The sequence below is a fragment of the Zootoca vivipara genome, chromosome 4 (genome assembly GCF_965207765.1).
Source record: "Zootoca vivipara chromosome 4, rZooViv2.hap1.1, whole genome shotgun sequence".
Taxonomy (NCBI): Eukaryota; Metazoa; Chordata; class Lepidosauria; order Squamata; family Lacertidae; genus Zootoca; species Zootoca vivipara.
In genome coordinates, this window is record NC_142587.1 from 63,668,976 (window position 1) to 63,686,661 (window position 17,686).

Sequence of the window (17,686 nt, forward strand, 5' to 3'; positions counted from 1 at the left end):
TTCTCTGCAGCATGCCCAACACTGCCATTATTACAGTCTTGAGGAGATCCAGTTATTTGGGGGGGGGCAGACAAAATACCACTTTATTCCATATGTTCCTTCCCACATGCTCTGGTTGCCATCTGAACCACATTGATCCAGATTCCTTTCACCCTATGAAGCACAGGGAAAGGAGGGTGGACAGAAATATAGGCCTTCTTTCCAAGAGGGCACCCCACATTAATTCAGCCTCCCTACTAGTCTCCCAAGGACCGGAAGGGTAAATTAGGGATCAGATCAAGTCCATGATCTGACTCAGTGGACCTTACTAACATCTATTACCCCAAGCTGTGCTGCACAATTATAGGCATCATAAGTTTCTCTCTGTTTCATAGGAGTTCTTCCCAGTTAGCATGTACAGGACTGCAACTTTGATGCGGTACATTTTTTCAAGGGAAAGAAATGTCTGCTTCACTCCAATAAGCCCCCTGTGTGATGCTTGGCACAAACACTAGAATCAGTGCCAAAATCATGCAAACAGAAGGCAGGATGTTTCATTGAACATTTCAATTGCCTCCCAAGGATTCTGACCCTCTTTATGGAACAGTGCAAGAAGTGAGCTTTCATAGTGTTATGAGTTTTGAGTGTTAAGCTGTGTGCCAGACTCCCCAATCCCTGGATCCAGTGAGTGTTAGAATTTAATCAAGGCATCTAATTCTTGGAATAGCCAGGCTAGCCTCCTGGTGAAGTGATACCCTGGGTGATTAAGGGAGATTAAGGGGATCAGTGTGAGATGGCAAATGGGTGTCCCCACCTCAACAGACAAAGCCAGAGTTTGGAGTTTTGTAGTGATGTGACCTACAATCAAAGCAGCAACAAGGAGAGAGAGAGAGCCACAAATCCAAAGCTGTGGCTAAGGGAGAAGCAAGACCCTCTTTTAACATCTTTGTCTTCCAGGAGCACTTCTGATCCAAGTCTATCAGTGACATTGACGTCCCTTCCATATCAAACAATAGATTAATAGAAAGCAAATGATGGACTCCGGCCCACATTCACCCACACTGCATTAACCACTCCACTTCAATTGCTAAACATCTGGCTTTGTTCTGGCTCACACACAATGAAGCCACAGACTCCCAAGGAGAGAACCCTGGAAGGCAAAGGCCTTTGCAGAGGAGAAGTTAAGGGCTACATCTTTTTTCCATGAATGCAATATTTTATTTATGCACTCAGCTCTTTGGTTAAGTGAGCCTGAGGGGCTGAGAATCTGCATCCATAGAAGCTTTTAGCTATTGTCTTCTTGGATGTGGCTGGAAGTCTTGGAATGGAATGAATTGGAGCAGGACCCCTTGACAAGGCAGCAGCAAATTGCCAAATGCAAGGAGATAAGAAAGCCTGTTAAAAGGTCAATCTGTAGTGATTGCTAATAGCTTGGGGTGACTCACAAGCCACAGGAGTGGTCTGTTTCTGATATTCCATTATGCCCAGTGTGGCTTGCTGGAAGCTCTGTAGTGTGAAAAGGCAAAATAGAGCAAGTAAATCATTTCTTATTGATTGGCAACTGAGAGGCAATCCACTGGCCATCTTGAGAATTCTTCCAAGGAAACCACCCAGAGAATAAAAAGAGGACTCACTTGTGTTGGAAAGGCTTGCTGGTCTTCTGGGTGTAATTTAAGAACAAAAATTGAGAATCTGTGACCTCTGGGCTCTTCTGGAAATCTAACTCGTATGTTTTATTATTTACCAAAATGGAAACAAATCTCTGCAAGTTAAGAGTAGATATGCCAGTTTGTTTCTAGGCCCAATTCAAGATGTTCACATTAGTGTTTAAAGCCATAAATGACATGCTCTTTGACCACTCCTGTTGCTTTTACACACATTATGATCTTGATGGCTTTACCTTGCTAGGGATCTTGCCATCTGTCTCTCTATTAGCCACTGATAGATCCTCACTCAAGATCCATTCCTGCTACTACGCAGGTGGTCCTGTTGCTACCCATAACCTGGCCTCTTCACAGCTGCTATTATGCAGGCCAGTGCCTTGCCACACATATCTATGCTACTGTGTGGGAAAACCTCCACAGAGGAAACTGGTGACGACATAGGAACCTTCCATACTAAGGCTGCATACACACTATAACTTTAAAGCAAAATTGAAGCACATTATTTCCCTCAAAGAATTCTGGGAACTATAGCTTCCCAGCAATCCCTAACAAACTACAGTGCCCAGAATTCTTTGAAGGAAAGAATGTACTTCAAATGTGCTGTAGGGTTGCTATAGCTTTTTTTAAAAGCTGCCCCCCCCTAAATTCACACACAAAAATTCAACACTTCTGACATGGGTTGCCATACGACAGGGTTTTCCCGGTCATTTTTACCGATTTTTGGAAATTCTGTCTGGACGCTATTTCTGACGCATCCCGGATATGTCTGGCAAATTCAATGTATGGTGTGATCTGCTACATGCCCCCCATTAACTGCTTTTGCCCAATATGTGCTTCAGCTGGGATAAGGCATGTGACTTAGGGAATCCTTGGGCTGAAAAAGATTCAGAGATACCTTGGCCTAGAGAAATCTTGCAGCAATATCACAAGAAAGGTAGATGCTATTGGGCTATAACTGCCATCATAGCTAATAACTGGTCATGCCAACTGAGACTGATGGAAACTGGAATCCAACCGCATGTGCTGGGTCCTATTCTGGCCTTGAGCAGGAGCTCATGGAGCGAAGCAGGCTGGTTATCGCAGCACCAAGGAGAGCTCCCAGAGAGCAAGGTTACACCAATTCCATACATTTAATGCAAGTGGCTTCCCCCAAAGAATCCTAGGAACAGTAGTTGAGGGTGCTCTGTGTGGGGTAAACAAAAGTACCCAGGATTCTTTGGGGAAGGCCATGTGCTTTAAATGTATGGTGCAGTTACGACCCACCAACAAAGGGTGGGTGTAAATTGAGGCTTTTGTCGCCAGTTCACCTGTTCTATGCTCCATCCATCTCCCTTTGTCAGGGCACAAAGAACTCTAAAAGGCCCCATCCTTTGGCCTGAAGATGGGAGGTCTTTCTGATGTGCTCCCTGCATCACTAAAAAGGCAAGGTAGTGTAAGAATCCATCAGTTCCTTGGGTCTAGTGGAGGACCCCTGAATACTGCTGGACTCTGGGTGTCACAACACAGAAGGCCCCACAGCAACCCAAGAAGGAGAGAATCAAATATGGATAAGTTGTTGCTTATCTTTATCCTATACTGGACAAAAGTGAACATTGAAAAAAAAATATTACAAAATTAGAAGTGTCATTTGGACTGCAAAATGCATTTGATCAGCTTAAATTCAGTCTCGCTAAATTTTGATGGGTATTTTCTAAAACACATCACTTCACTGATGTCCTCTCCAGAGATGTCCTTATCCTCTGCTAGCTCTTGTTAAGACGCATCATTCTAGACATCATGGAGAAGCCCCAGGAGAGCCATTGAGTAAAAGCAAAATCACAAGAAACAACCCACAGCTGAAGCATTGATATTTAACAGCATCACTCAACAGCTTAGTACTTGGGTGCAGCGCTCTTGGCTGACTGCAAAATTAGGTTGGTGCCAACAGCCTAAGAGCTTTATATTCCATATTCACAACAAAAACTATGATAATTTTTGCTTTGGTGATGGCCTTTCTTTTCCTTGCCAGTCCGGGCTCTTCCCCTTGCAGGAAAATCCTCTCTTAATTTGGCCATGTAGAAAATCCCTTCTACGAGAATTCCAAAATTGGTGGGGATGAATGCTTTCCTCTTAAGTTACTCTCCTGGCAAGACTAGTGTCAAGGATCAACAAGGTCAGACACTCACCAAGGTGAGACTGGCAGAGAACCCACCATTGTAATGAGACCCTGAGCAAGTATCCCATTTCCTAGTGGAGGAAGTACCTGCTGGCAGAAGGTAAATCAGCCAGGGCCACATGCTGCATCTTCCTTCAGGTGCAACTCCCACTGCAGAGGCCTCTGGGGGCAAGCTACCATTTCTCAGGGGGAGGGGCACCTGGAGGCTGCAGAAGTGTAATCCTCTTGGGATCCGCTCCCTCCACCAGAGTGCAAAATGGAGAAGAGAGGGCTGGTGTTGGGGTAAAGTTAGCCATGATGTCCCCACCCTTAGCCCCAACTCTGTCACAGCTGAGCATTAAATTTAAACTTGCAATAACTGGAACCCTAGTAACCAATGGTGAAAATGAAAATCAGCGACAAGCCCCAAATACGTTACTTTGGATTTTCAGTGTTGGCTGGGTTGACTCATCGAATTGGAAGAGACCCCCGAGGATCATCTAGTCCAACCCCCTGCAATGCAGGAATATGCAGCTGTCCCATACGGGAATTGAACCTGCAACCTTAGTATTATCAGTACCACGCTCAAACCAACTGAGCTATGCGGAGCATAAATACAGGGGCGTACCCAGGATCAAAACTGGGGGCAAGGGGTGGGGCCAAGGCACAGGAGGGGAGGGGCCACAAAGTGGGAACGTGGGTGGGGCTATGGAGCCCAGGTGAAACTGACTCCAGTCTCACCTAGGCGCCGTGAAGCTTTTGCAGTCGGAGGCGCCGGGGCTCCACTGACAGCAAGCAGCCAGGGCGCCCGCTCTGGCCCACCGGGTTGCCCCCGGTGCACTATGGCCAGGACCCCAGCGGAGCGCGCAGCCATGGGCAAGAGCGGCACTGCCGGCGGGGCTGGTGGGCAGAGCGCGAGTTCGGCGTTCCCACCCGCCGCGTCCTCCAGCTTCCCGTTGCGCTCTCTGGTTCCCCGCCACGCTTGGCCTTGCCGGAGGGAGCGACGGGGAGCTGGAGGGAGGGCGCGACGCAGTGGGCAGGAACGCCGAACTCGCGCTCTGCCGAGCTGTGCTCTGCCTCCGCCTCTGCCTGTCGGCAGCGCCGCTCTCGCCCACGGCTGCGCCGGCCCTGCCCCCCTGCCCCGTGCTGGGTACGCCCATGCATAAATACATTCTTATTTATAGTAATACACATAAATAGGAAGCTATGTGGAAACAAGAGTGACTTTGGGCATTTGGGGTGGTGCTATGGATTAGCCACCTTTAAAAATCTGCAAGATAGTTACTTTGAGAAAGAGTTACTTTGAGAAAGTCCACCCAGAGTCTAAGATTCAAGTCTGACATAAGCCCTTTTTAATATGTTGTGGTACCAAATGAATGAGGGGGCAGCCCAGTTCCCTAGATGACACCATGCACACTGGCCACAAACCCCAGGCAATGCACGATGCAGCTTAGTTTGAATCAGGCTGCCTCCTATGCTCTAGGGTTTGCAATTTGGGGATGGAAACTTTGATTAGTCAAGGTTTCTATTCCCAAGGTCTTGAAGTAGCTACTTTCACACTCAGCCAATCACACATCAGCTGCGAGATACTGCTGGTGTGTGCAGGAAGGTCAAATGAATGGGCCTAACCCTGTGATTTCCCAGTGGCCCCTTCATGCATTTGATAATGCATGTTTGATAAAAGCCCTGTTTAGGGAAGCTTTTAATGTTTGATGGATTTCTGTATTTTAGTATTTTGTTGGAAGCCACCCAGAGTGGCTGGGGGAACCCGGCCGGATGGGTGGGGTATAAATAATAAATTTATTATTATTATTATTATTATTATTATTATTATTATTATTATTATTATTATTATGAACACCCTAGTAGGATTTTAATGGCAAACCATGCTTTTAATGTTACATGATTGGGTTTGGGGCTTGCATGCTCCTTCTTCCCTCTCCTCCCTCCTCTTGCACCCTCCCCGACATCCTGTTTGTGGCAAAAGTAGAGTCTGTGATTATTTCCAAACTATGTCTTGTACCAGGAGTTGCTGGCCCTTGGGCCGCATGTACCCCACCCACCCCTAGAAGTGATTTTCAGTGGTTGCTCCAGCCTCTCTGGCCTTTTCTTCGAGCTGAAAAAGGTTAGCCATCCCTGTTTTACACACATCACTGCCTGTCTACAAATGAATACCGGAAGCCTTCATCAAACTAGGGTTTTCAATTTGGAACTGCGGTCACCTATGGTTTGTGCCGACCATAATTTGCCTAGCTCAGATATAACAGCAAGCAAAGATTTGCTTCTGAAAGGAAGAGTGGGAGAGAATCAGGCCTTGGCTGGGAAAGAAGGAAGGCTAGGAGTGAGCGTGTGAGCTCAAGGTCATTCATGAGCCCATATAAGAAAGCAAGAACTAATATCAGCAGCCATCACCAGGGCATAGCTACCACCCTCCAAGCCAGGGTCAGCAACCTTTTTCAGCCGTGGGACGGTCCACCGTCCCTCAGACCAGACTATATTTTGAAAAATATAGGGCCGGACTATTTGGGGGGGGGATGAACGAATTCCTATGCCCCACAAATAACCCAGAGATGCATTTTAAATAAAAGGACACATTCTACTCGTGTAAAAACACGCTGATTCCCAGACCGTCCGCAGGCCAGATTGAGAAGGCGATTGGGCCGCCTCCGGCCCCCAGGCCTTAGGTTGCCTACCCCTGCTCCAAGCTATGGGAAAAACAATGGTTAGGCCTGTCTATCTGCCTGGGTTCTGGACGCCAATGAACAGAAGGATCTTTTAAAACACAGGAAACCAAGTAATTAAAGCAGTCCGTTTCCAAAGGCAGCTGCCTCGTTAATGCCCAAGGGCAAAACATGTGCAACTTATCAAAACAGGTTTATTTACCAACATACATCAAGATAGTCATAGCATAAAATAAATAACCACTTCTAGCTATCTCGACTCATTGTTTGACACTGGTGTAGAAGGTCAAACAAGCCTTGAAAGCTTGCAGTTACATTACAATGGTCCTTTGTGCAAGATATCTTAAAAGCTCTAAGATGAATCTCAGCTGCCCAGACTTAACACATGGGTGGGTAACCTACAGCTTGCATAAGGTACAGTGAAGACAACGGACGGTACACAACTAGGTTTTGCTCAGAGTATACACATTGAAATTAGTGGACCCAAGTTAGTTAAGGTCATTAATTTCAGTGGGTCTACTTTGAGTAAAATGTGGTTGAATACCACCCAAGGGGCCTTGTTTAAAGAGAAAAAGCCCAAAGTAATGTGCTAACAAATATGCCCTACTTCAGTGGCATGGAGAAATCAGGATCCTGAATATCGCTAATGGCACCAGGCCTACAAAGTATACACATCTTTTAATTGAAAATCCAGCAGGACATATAAAAAGGTTTGCACGACAACTTTTCTCCACAGGACTCCCTGGTGCAATTTAATAGGCCAGCCACTAACTGTGGAGGAATTGGATGAAACAGAAGAAATAAAGACAATAGGTATTGTATGAACATTGATTACAATCGACAGAGAGTGAAGATCCAAGGACTCCCTGCCTCCAAAACAGAGTTTTGTAGTCAGGTCAAGCAAGCCAGAAATGTGATTAAGATCATACTGGCCAAAGTTCAACATTTGCATCTTCCCCTGTATGGAGAACTGGAGCAAACAATAATTGGGGTTTCTGTGGACTCCCATTTCTTCCAATTCAGTAGTAAAATACAGGTTTTCCCAGGTAAAGCGGTGGGGCAAAACAACAACACCACTCAGATATAGAGGTGGATATACAATACCTTTTCCTAGAAAGCACAGCAAAAAAGGAAGTGAGACTAACTGAGGCCACATCTGCACTATCTACTTAAAGCAGTATCATACCACTTTAAACAATCAAGGCATCCCCCCAAAGAATTATGGGAACTGCAATTTGTTGTGGGTGCTGAGAGTTGTCAGGGGCTCCTATTCCGCCCCTCACCCCACAGAGTTACAATTCTGAGAGCTGTTTGTCTCATTGCTCAGCTACAACATAAAGAGCTCAGTGGAGTGGGAGACCAGCCAACCAGACAGGTCTCTGAGGTGTTCTTGCCTGGAGGTAGAGACAGCATCCAAAGTTGGGTCCAGTCCTAGGGTGAGGCAAACAGCAATCCTCATGGTCAGATGGTCCAGGAATTTAGAAATCGAAGATCCTGGGGTCAAGACGAGCAGCAAGCAGCAAGCGTTATTTCCAGCACCTGACTGCTGCTGGAAGCTCTGCATAAGAAAGCTGAAGCCAGCTGGTTCTCATCAGGGCCTTCTACTCTGTCTCCTTGAAGGCTGATCAGCTGCTGGTAGAGTCACTCTGCCTTCTCCCCCTTCAGGCAAAGCTGACTCCTGGCCCATGACATTAACAACGAATCCCTCTTCTTAGGGAACTCAGGAATTTGTTATTCTGTGAAGGGAAACTAACTATACTTCCCATGTTTCGTTGTGGGAAGCCACCATAATTGCTTAAAGTGGTTTAAAGGTAAAGGTAAAGGGACCCCTGACCATTAGGTCCAGTCATGACCGACTCTGGGGTTGCGGCGCTCATCTCACTCTATTGGCCAAGGGAGCAGGCATACAGCTTCCAGGTCATGTGGCCAGCATGACAAAGCCGCTTCTGGTGAACCAGAGCAGCGAACGGAAACGCTGTTTACCTTCCTGCCGGAGCGGTATCTATTTACCTACTTGCACTTTGACGTGCTTTCGAACTGGTATACTACTGCTTTAAATTGGGTAGTATTCAAATATTTTGGGTGGTATTCAACTAAGTTTCACCTAGACTAGACCTATTGAAATTATGGGCTTAACTTAGTCATGTTCATTAATGTCAGTGTGTTTGCTCTGATTAAAAACCTAGTTGAATGGCACCCATAGGGCGGATGAGGCCATAATTTGAATCCAACCATATATGCTTACTGCAGAAAACTCTACTGTGACACTTCTCCATACACATTTACAGCCTGTATTTTGGTGGTGTACAAAAATATCTAATCTTTTAAGGATTCCACTTATGCTAGAAGGGGGACCCCAGTGATTCAGAAGGACTCCAGCCTCCTCAGTGCTGAGTGGAACAGGCAGTGTCAGTGTCCTCCATTTATATTTATCTTTTGAACAGCCAAGTTCTGCATTTTGTGATACTATGGTGATGACATAAAAGGTTTTGGTATGAAGGGCTGGATCTAGACAAATCAAAGAAGTGTTTCAGTTAAACATTGTAAACTTTGTATGAGAAATCGGGTTGGCAAAAACGGAACTTCACAGCGCCATCTGGTGTCACAGTGTTATAATGCATATTATAAAGCACTTTTTCTTTGCCAATGTAGCTGAGTCCAAGGCCTGCATAATTTTACTGGAGGGAAAGAAAACTAAGGCTAGCAAAGTGGACTGGGGTGTATGGGGGGGGGGAAATGAATTCATTCAACCTGGTAAAACAAAAGATGCTCTCCTGCTATGAACATTCTACAAGTACAGAATCTGGTGCAGAAAAATCTGCTATAGTGTATTTCTTAATTAAAAATGCAAGTTGTAGAGTTTCTCCCTTTTCAAGCAGCAACTGTAAAAGGCTCCAGCGTCTGGACTCTCCGTGCCTTCAAGGTCTTCATTTATGTTCATCCTTTATAAATACATTTCCCCACAGCCCCCTGCCAACCTTTATCTGTCTTCTGACAACATGCTTTTGACTTGCAGTCTCTTGGAGGCTTTTTTTTATGCTGACAGGTCTACACAATTGTTTAAAATTTTCTTGCCTTGCCAGTCATTTTAATGATTGCTCTTTACTGCTTTTAATGTGTGTGCTCTTTGTTTTATATTGTTGTGCATCACCCTGATATTTTGTGAGAGCGTGATGTAGAAAAACTGATACAAATATAGAAAATCAATAAATAAACATGCCAGTCCTTGGAAAAATCTGTTTTCAAGTCTACAGATGCTCAAATGACAGATCCCACCCCCCACCCGCAAGGAGTGGAAATGTAGATATTGTCTCTAAAGACCAGGCTCGATTTATGCTCCTAGCTACGTGACTCACTATCACTCAACAACTTCCACAAACCACAATCCGAGGTACCAATTATTGCACATAAGTCCAATAGCACTTTTTAATGTTATGTGATAATGAGCTGTGAAGCTACCAGTGTAAATTGAACCAGGTCTTTAGAGGCAATGGCTTTGTCCACATTTCACCCTGATTTAGCTGTTAATCCACTTCTCTGCCATTCAGATTAGACTGGAGTAGCCCACACCTGCACATATTTCAGTTTGTATGTGAGAAGGTGCAACTTCGATCTTTCCTGGTCATACCAGCAGCCATTTTGTGTTTGCCTCTGCCTTCTGATTTGTTGATTCTGTACCAACAGAGCATGCATGCAGATTTCTGCACTTTCACCTTATTTTTTTTATTTTTTTAAAAAAAATATCTGTGCCCATGAAGTATGCAACAGCACACACTCAGGCAATTGTAAATTTGCTTGTGCATTTTCTGGTTTTGTGCAAATCTGATGGATCAATTGGTGGGGGGAAGCAGAACCAGAAAGAACACATCAGAAAGAGTTAACAAGCACAGCTGGAAAAGAAATGAAAGCATTGAGGATGCAGTGGGCATGGAAAGGGGAATAGCAGAAAGTGACAATTGAGCCACCTACCCCAAAGCACTGAAACAAATAGTTCATGAGTCAGAATGAGGTGGTTTGGAACCTAATCTCCCCCAACTTATCAGGTTTTCCCCGTTTCAGGTAAGCCCGTATACAGGCATCACGCCATGCATGCACGCGTGCTACTCAAGTGCAACCATATATACGTGTCATGCCGGGAAATAAATAAATAATTCAGTTCAAACCTGCAAATGGCAGGAGAGTGCTGGAGAGTCCTTGTTGCAAGGAGACTCTCTGGAGCCTGAAGAGGACGCTAGTGAGGGCAGAGGAAGCCCCAAAGAGACCTGAGACATAGCGGGGCTTTGTTTAGGCTGCTTGGCTTCCCCGTGGAACTGCTGATGTGGGGAGTAGTGCAGCAGCAGCAGCAGCAGCAGCAGCAGCAGCAGCAGCAGCAGCAGCAGCAGCAGCAGCAGCAGCCACTCTCCTGTGCGTCCTCCAGCCAGCCTCAGAGCTTCAACTCTGGTTGAAGAGAGAATTGTGTGGAGAGACAGCGAGAGAGAGAGAGCTGGAGGGCAGGGGGGAATAGGCATATAGAGGCTTTTTAGAGGGTGCTCCCCACTTTACACGATTTCCCTTATGCAAGAGGGAGCCCAGAACGGAACCCCCATGTAAGTGAGGGGACGCCTTTATACAGGGGAAAGGCATCGAGACTGGTATTGTTGGAGAGTAGCATCACATGGACTAGCCAAATAAATGGGAATGCAAACAGCTGCAAACACACACTGAATTCTGGTGTGGACAAGCCCAATATCTACAGATGACCCCTTGAAAATACAAAATAAATTCAGTGTCAGATCCTTCACCATGATGGTAGGCTCATTAATTCAAGACTACCTCCCAAAATGCTTCTACTGGGGGCAGCTCCACCACATATGTATGAGTACCTTTCCAGACACAAACTCTCCAACGAAGATTTCGACCCCGTGTTGTCACTCAGGCCAATCTAGCTTGTCTATAAAAGCACTTTTATGCTAAAGTTTCATAGAGTTCTCCCTAATATTGTTCCTGCTCCCATTGGGATATTTGTCCCATGAAACTTACAGTACTGAACTCTAATAATGTATATCTTAGATCAAGCATCCCCAAACTGCGGCCCTCTAGATGGTTTGGCCTACAACTCCCATGATCCCAAGCTAACAGGACCAGTGGTTGGGGAAGACGGGAATTGTAGTCCAAAACATCTGGAGGGCTGAAGTTTGGGGATGCCTGTCTTAGATAGTCACAACATTTTCCAGCTTTGAATACCAATGACTCAGAAAGTCACCAGGTGTTGGTTGCTGCTTATGCATAAAAAAGCAGGCCTGGTGGAATTGCAACCAACCCAATATTATCTCTCCAAAAATCTGCCAAGATTTCTTTGTCTTAATATCAAAGTCTCATTACAATAAAGGCTTTTTGGTTTCCAAATCAAATGCATTTGCCCTTGTTCTGACTAGAAAAAATACAGAAATGGGAACAACAGACAAACCAGGCAATAGTTTCCATTGCCATTGTTTTCACATTTTTTATGTAAATGCCAGAAATAAAAATAAGGGTTTCCGTCTGGCTTCTGCCTTTCAAGAGCCTGAAACAAGGGCGCTGAAATATACTCGGAGTCAAGAGTGAATTTCATGCTCTTTATTCAGCTCATAGTCATCAAGGAGGAGAAGAGAAGACGAATGACTCTTTTCCCCAAACCATCTGCTTATATACATTATTTACACAATGGGCCTTGCGTGATTGGCTACTTCAGGGCTACACCTGTGGGCCAATTATATTGTGGATTGACTTCTGCCTGAAGCCTGATTGGCTGCTCCTACAGGCCAATCAGGTAGCAGATTCACTTCTGCCAGCCGCCTGATTGGCTGCCCCAGCAGGCCAATCAGGTTGAGGATTCACTTCCACCTGGAGTTGGATTGGGTAGCTCCCGCTGATTCTGAATCCTATTGTTCTAGGATTCAGCTCAGTACATAACAGGCGCCATGACTTCTAAATGTGTGAGACAAGGTTCCTGTGCTGACCCATGCCTTACCACAGTCCTTCAGCAAAAATGGGAGATGTTGCCTTATTTAGAAAGTATCCAAATAGCGTTGGAGGTTAGATATTCCCCAACCACCTTGTCTTGATTTATTGTATAAAATGTGCACACTCAGTGAGCTTCCAAACAGGGGCAACCCATACTGTAAATGGGTGGTTCGCATATCACAAGTGGGTCGTTCACAACAGTGAGTTTCTGGGGTTTTTTAAATGTATGTAATTTCCCCCAGAAAGGGTAGATCTGGATTAAGGTGGCTGGGGGACATGGGCTGGCATTTTGGTGCCAACAACATTATGTAGGCACTGTGACAAAAATTATTCATGGGAGCATCCATACCACAATAAACACCCTTCAGGAAGCGCCTTGGATCCCAGCATTTAGTTTGGAAACTAAAACTGCTGAATATGGTTTGCCAGGATTTGATGGTCCTTTTTTCTCTCAGGAATACATTTTTTAAAATGAATATTGCAGTAGGTTTGTAACAACACATTGAGTCAGCGCAAGGAAGACAGTCTAATGAATTCAGCACATCACAGCTGCCAGTTTTCATGGCGCCTCATGAAGTTGCTAAGCTCTGGTTTGGTCAGGAGCTAGAAGATTCTTAAGAGTCCTGCACTTCATACAAACCAGGAAGCTCTGAAAAATAGCTCATGATGTCATTGGATGCCAATCCCTGCCTACTCCTGAAAGTACACAGGAGGTGAGAAAAGGATATTAGAGTTACAACACCAATAATATATTTTGTCACAAATGTCTGCTTCCTCCTCCTTAGGGAGAAGTTGCAACTGGCTTTTCTCACCAGTTTCCTTCTAAACCACTCATTGGTAACTGGAGAGTGGGTGGGTGTGGAGATCCACACAATTCCCTGGGTTTCTTTTCTTTTTTTACATTTTGCGTCGTGTGCATAGCGTTTTCCTTAATATCTATTCACAACTAGCTGGCCCTGCCACACGTTGCTGTGGCTCAGTCTGTTAAATGGAGCCTCAGAGTCCCCCTTCAGACTCCCCTCACCTTCAGAGTACCCCTGTTTTACGTGTATTATGTTTACACAGGTGCATCCCTGTACTCCACCCACCCTGTTCTGACCCATTACCTATCCTGCCCCCTCCTCCCCCCCCACCCTGGCTCATCTCTGTGATTGGGCCCACCCTGTCCCAACCCATGACCTATCCTGCCCCCTCCCCCCAATCCCCCACCCAGTCACTCTCTCTTTCTTCCTATAAAATATTTTAATATTTTGTTGGAAGCCGCCCAGAGTGTCTGGGGAAACCCAGCCAAATGGGCTGGGTATAAGTAATAAATATATTATTATTATTATTATTATTATTATTATTATTATTATTATTATTATATTCTTCCTTCCTTCCTTCCTTCCTTCCTTCCTTCCTTTCTTCCCCCCCCCTCTCTCTCAGAATTGTAGAGTTGGAAGGGACACCAACAATCATTTAGTTAAATCCCCTGCAATGCAGGAATCGCAACTAAAGTATCCCCAACAGATACCCTGTTTCTCCGAAAATAAGACATACCCATAAAATAAGCCGTAGGGTAGCTATCCAACCTCTTTCTTGTCTACGCCACTTTACAGGATAGTTGTGAAGATTTAAAAAACAAAAACCAGCACCCATGTTTGACTCCAAACCCTGAAACTTTGGAGGATGGGCAGGATGGCGCCAAGATCACCCAGTGAGCTTTATGGCTAAGTCAGAATTCAAACTGGACTCACCCAAGTCCTCCCCAACACTGATTTTTGTTGTTGTTGTTGTTGTTTATTAACTTAGGGTAGCATTCAGTTTAGTTTTTCTTTGAGTGGCCCCATTGAAATCAGTGGCCATAACTAGGCAAGGCCTATTAATTTCAATGGGTCTAATCTGGTTAAAATCTATAAACTGTTCTCTGGGCAGTTCCTAAGAAAGGAAATAATAAAACTGCAAGGTTCCTCATAAGCAACGATGTAAGTGCAAGTGTAATTTTAAAGATAAGAAAGAAGCAGTGGAGCAAGTTATGTGTGGATTTCACAAGATGCAGGCTTTGGGCTGGCAATGTCCCACACATTCCAGGTGAGAGTTTTGCCCTACCCTTTTCCTACCCTGCCCTGCCCTGCCCTGCTTTTACCGGAACTTCCTCCTGCTCCCATCAGTGACTCCCAGCCCAGGAAAATGCTGTCCACCTTCCATTTGCATCCTACCTTGCTGTGTACATCAGGGTCGAAGAGATTGCGATTACATCATGTTTAATCCTTCAGGCTACATGAATCAAAAGAGCTATTGATACTGGATGCAGATCCAACATAATCAGGCAAGCCTCGACAAGTCTGCTGACATACACAGCATTAGCAAAGAAGACAACTCATGCACCTTCAGCAAAAACCGAGCATCCTGGAAAGAAGCCTGGCCAGTGCGGGGGGAGTGTGGAGGGAGGTATAGCAGGAACAAAGAAGGGAGGGGGAATACTTAGGGCAGGCATGCCTGTTCAGGCATAGAGCTCCCCACCCCCACCCCAAGACATGCTTACAGGTGTATTGTAGGAAGCAGCCTCTCCAGTATAATGGTACCACGTTACTGACAAATCTATGGCATGGAGGGGATTATATCCGCCCCCTCTGTTATCCAGCATAGACACTGTGGCTCTAACAGCTGTGTGGCAGGCATAAATTCAACAGGCAAAGCTTTTGCTGCTGTGGAAAAAGCTGCACATGTCCATTTTCCGTCTGGGAGGAAAGAGGCTTGGTCAGAAAGATGGAGGCACACCTAGCTGGATGTACCACACATGCCTCAAACACAAATGATCCACAAGCTTCTAAATCAGAGGGCACCAGATTATAAGAAGTTGCTCTATACCAGTTCAGACCTCTGTGTATCTGAGCCAGTCCTAATACTAGGGGCTCTTTGGGGTCACAGGCAGAGGCTTTGCATCCCTCAACTACCTTTTTGTTTTTTAACTAGGCACACAGGGATTGCACCTGCAAAGGATGTGTCCTGACATGGAGTTACAGTTCCTCTCCAAATGAAGGAGGAGAGTCCATGTACCTTTCGTAGTTGTAGAGAAGCAGGAATTTCAGCAAGTGCTGTTTTTCCACCCCCACTTTCTACAGCAGTTTCTGTGCCCGAAGGATCCCTCTTCCCATGCATGCCCTCCTGGACCTTGCCATCACCCCTCAAGGCCCTGCTCTCTGTAGCCCCACGAGTTGAGTTCAGGTAGGTGGCCACAAGCGAAAAGGCCTTCTCAGCAGTGGCCCCTTGCTTGTGAAATGAGCTCCCCAGAGATGCCCACCTGGCTACTTCTTTAATGTCACTTCAGCACCAGCAAGAGTGTGGTGCTTTTAAAATCTCATCTCTTTTCCTCTGTTTTTATCCCTGGAATGTTTTCAGGAAGAGTTGTATGCTTCTTGCATGATTCTCATTCTGTCTCTCTCTCTCATTTTATACGGATTGTTTCATTTTGCTTTTCAAGGTTTGTGTTTCATTTTTGTTTGTGCTTTTCTAAGTATAAATTCATTGATATTGTACTATTACACTTTGTAGCCAAGATCGTTATACATCAAACAAGCTTGCTTGTCAAGAAAAAAAGAAAAAAAAGAGAAGCAGAAAGGGAGGAAAAGAGAAATGACACATTATGGAGAAAAGGGGCAACATAGCAAAAAACCTATAAAGGAAAAATATCATTTACATTGTCGTTCAATAAATGTAAACAAACCCCATATCTCAATAAATCTGTTTTCTTGATTTTTATGTATTGTGTTTCTGTCCTGCGTATGTTTTATCATTAAGACAGTTTGTCAGGTTTTCCTTAAACAATCAATTATAGTAGGAAGTCTTTATTTTTTTTCTATTTTCATGAAATACACTGATTTGCTGTCGCTAGCAGTGTAGTAATGAGCTGCAAATCAGTATTAACGACTTCAGAATGAACTTTGGTGACGCACATGCACACACATACACACAACAAAAAATCTTATACTGTATTAGCAGAGAACTTCCATCTAAATTTACAGTGGTACCTCTGGTTAAGAACTTAATTCATTCCGGAGGTCTGTTCTTAACCTGAAACTGTTCTTAACCTGAGGTACCACTTTACCTAATGGGGCCTCCTGCTGCCGCCACCACGCCACCGCTGCACAATTTCTGTTCTCATCCTGAAGCAAAGTTCTTAACCCGAGGTACTATTTCTAGGTTAGCAGAGTCTGTAACCCGAAGCGTCTGTAAGCCGAGGTACCACTGTACAGTGGATGGGAAAGACATCTAAGGCCCTAGTTGGCTGAAACAACTGTTGTTCCTGTGCTCCCCCTACTGTTCACTTCCAGGTGTGCACCCACATTTTTTGAATATTCCATTGCAGGGAGAGAGAGAAATGTTATTGGGTGGCTTATTTGTTTGTTGTCAGCAAACAAAGCTCCTTTACATTTGGTGCTCTGCTGGCTTTATTTCCCTTCCTGCTCTCATAACATGAGAACAGCATAAGCTAGTAGTTGACAAGGGAGTTTCCTGCTGCAGAAGAACAGCCTCACAAGGGAGATGAGACTGTTTGCCCTCTTTTTTTTGAAAGAATAAAAGGGAGATATGACTTACAATCCTCAAAATGGGGAACATGCATTCTTCAAAGAAGAAGAAGAAAATCAGCTTCAAGATATTGCTACAGAAGAAGGGGAGGCCTGGCTTGTATTCAATTTCCTTTTTTGCCCCATGAATGGAACAGAACAGAAGCCACCCTAGCCGTCATAGCTGCCAAGTTTTCCCTTTTCTCGCGAGGAAGCCTATTCAGCATAAGGGAAAATCCCTTAAAAAAGGGGATAACTTGGCAGCTATGCTAGCCGTAATGGAAACCATGCTAAATGCCCAAGATACAGTGAATATGCTTTAAGAAAGCTACTCCATACTTGCTCAGGGGCATGTTTCTTTTTTTCATTATTACATCACAGATTTCAGGACTCAACCCCAATAATAAAAACAGAGTCAGGTGGCTACAAATGTACACAGAGGAGACCTCATAGAATCATAGAGTTGGAAGAGACCACAAGGGCCATCCAGTCCAACTCCCTGACAAGCATTTCATTTTTATTTTGTTACTGTCTTTTAATATTGTAATTTGCTATCTGTTTCATGTGCCCCAGGACTGATTGTAAATTTATGACTCCTCAGGATTCCCCACAGCTGTATTATATTCTTAGTTTCCTTGATTTTGAAAACATGTCAGGTAGCCACAAACGATGTTGATGGTGTGAAAATGCATTTACTAT

General features: G+C 44.8%; 1 long non-coding RNA gene across 2 annotated transcripts in view; it reads right to left on the reverse strand.

Annotated features, from left to right (window-relative positions):
- Nucleotides 1-14,777, reverse strand: part of LOC148685969 (uncharacterized) — a 30,820-nt gene extending 16,043 nt beyond the window's left edge. For both annotated transcript variants that reach the window (XR_015949852.1, XR_015949851.1), the window contains exon 1: nucleotides 14,639-14,777. This is a non-coding gene — a long non-coding RNA (uncharacterized LOC148685969). The remainder of the gene's footprint in view (nucleotides 1-14,638) is intronic.
- Between the last annotated feature and the right edge of the window lie 2,909 nt (nucleotides 14,778-17,686).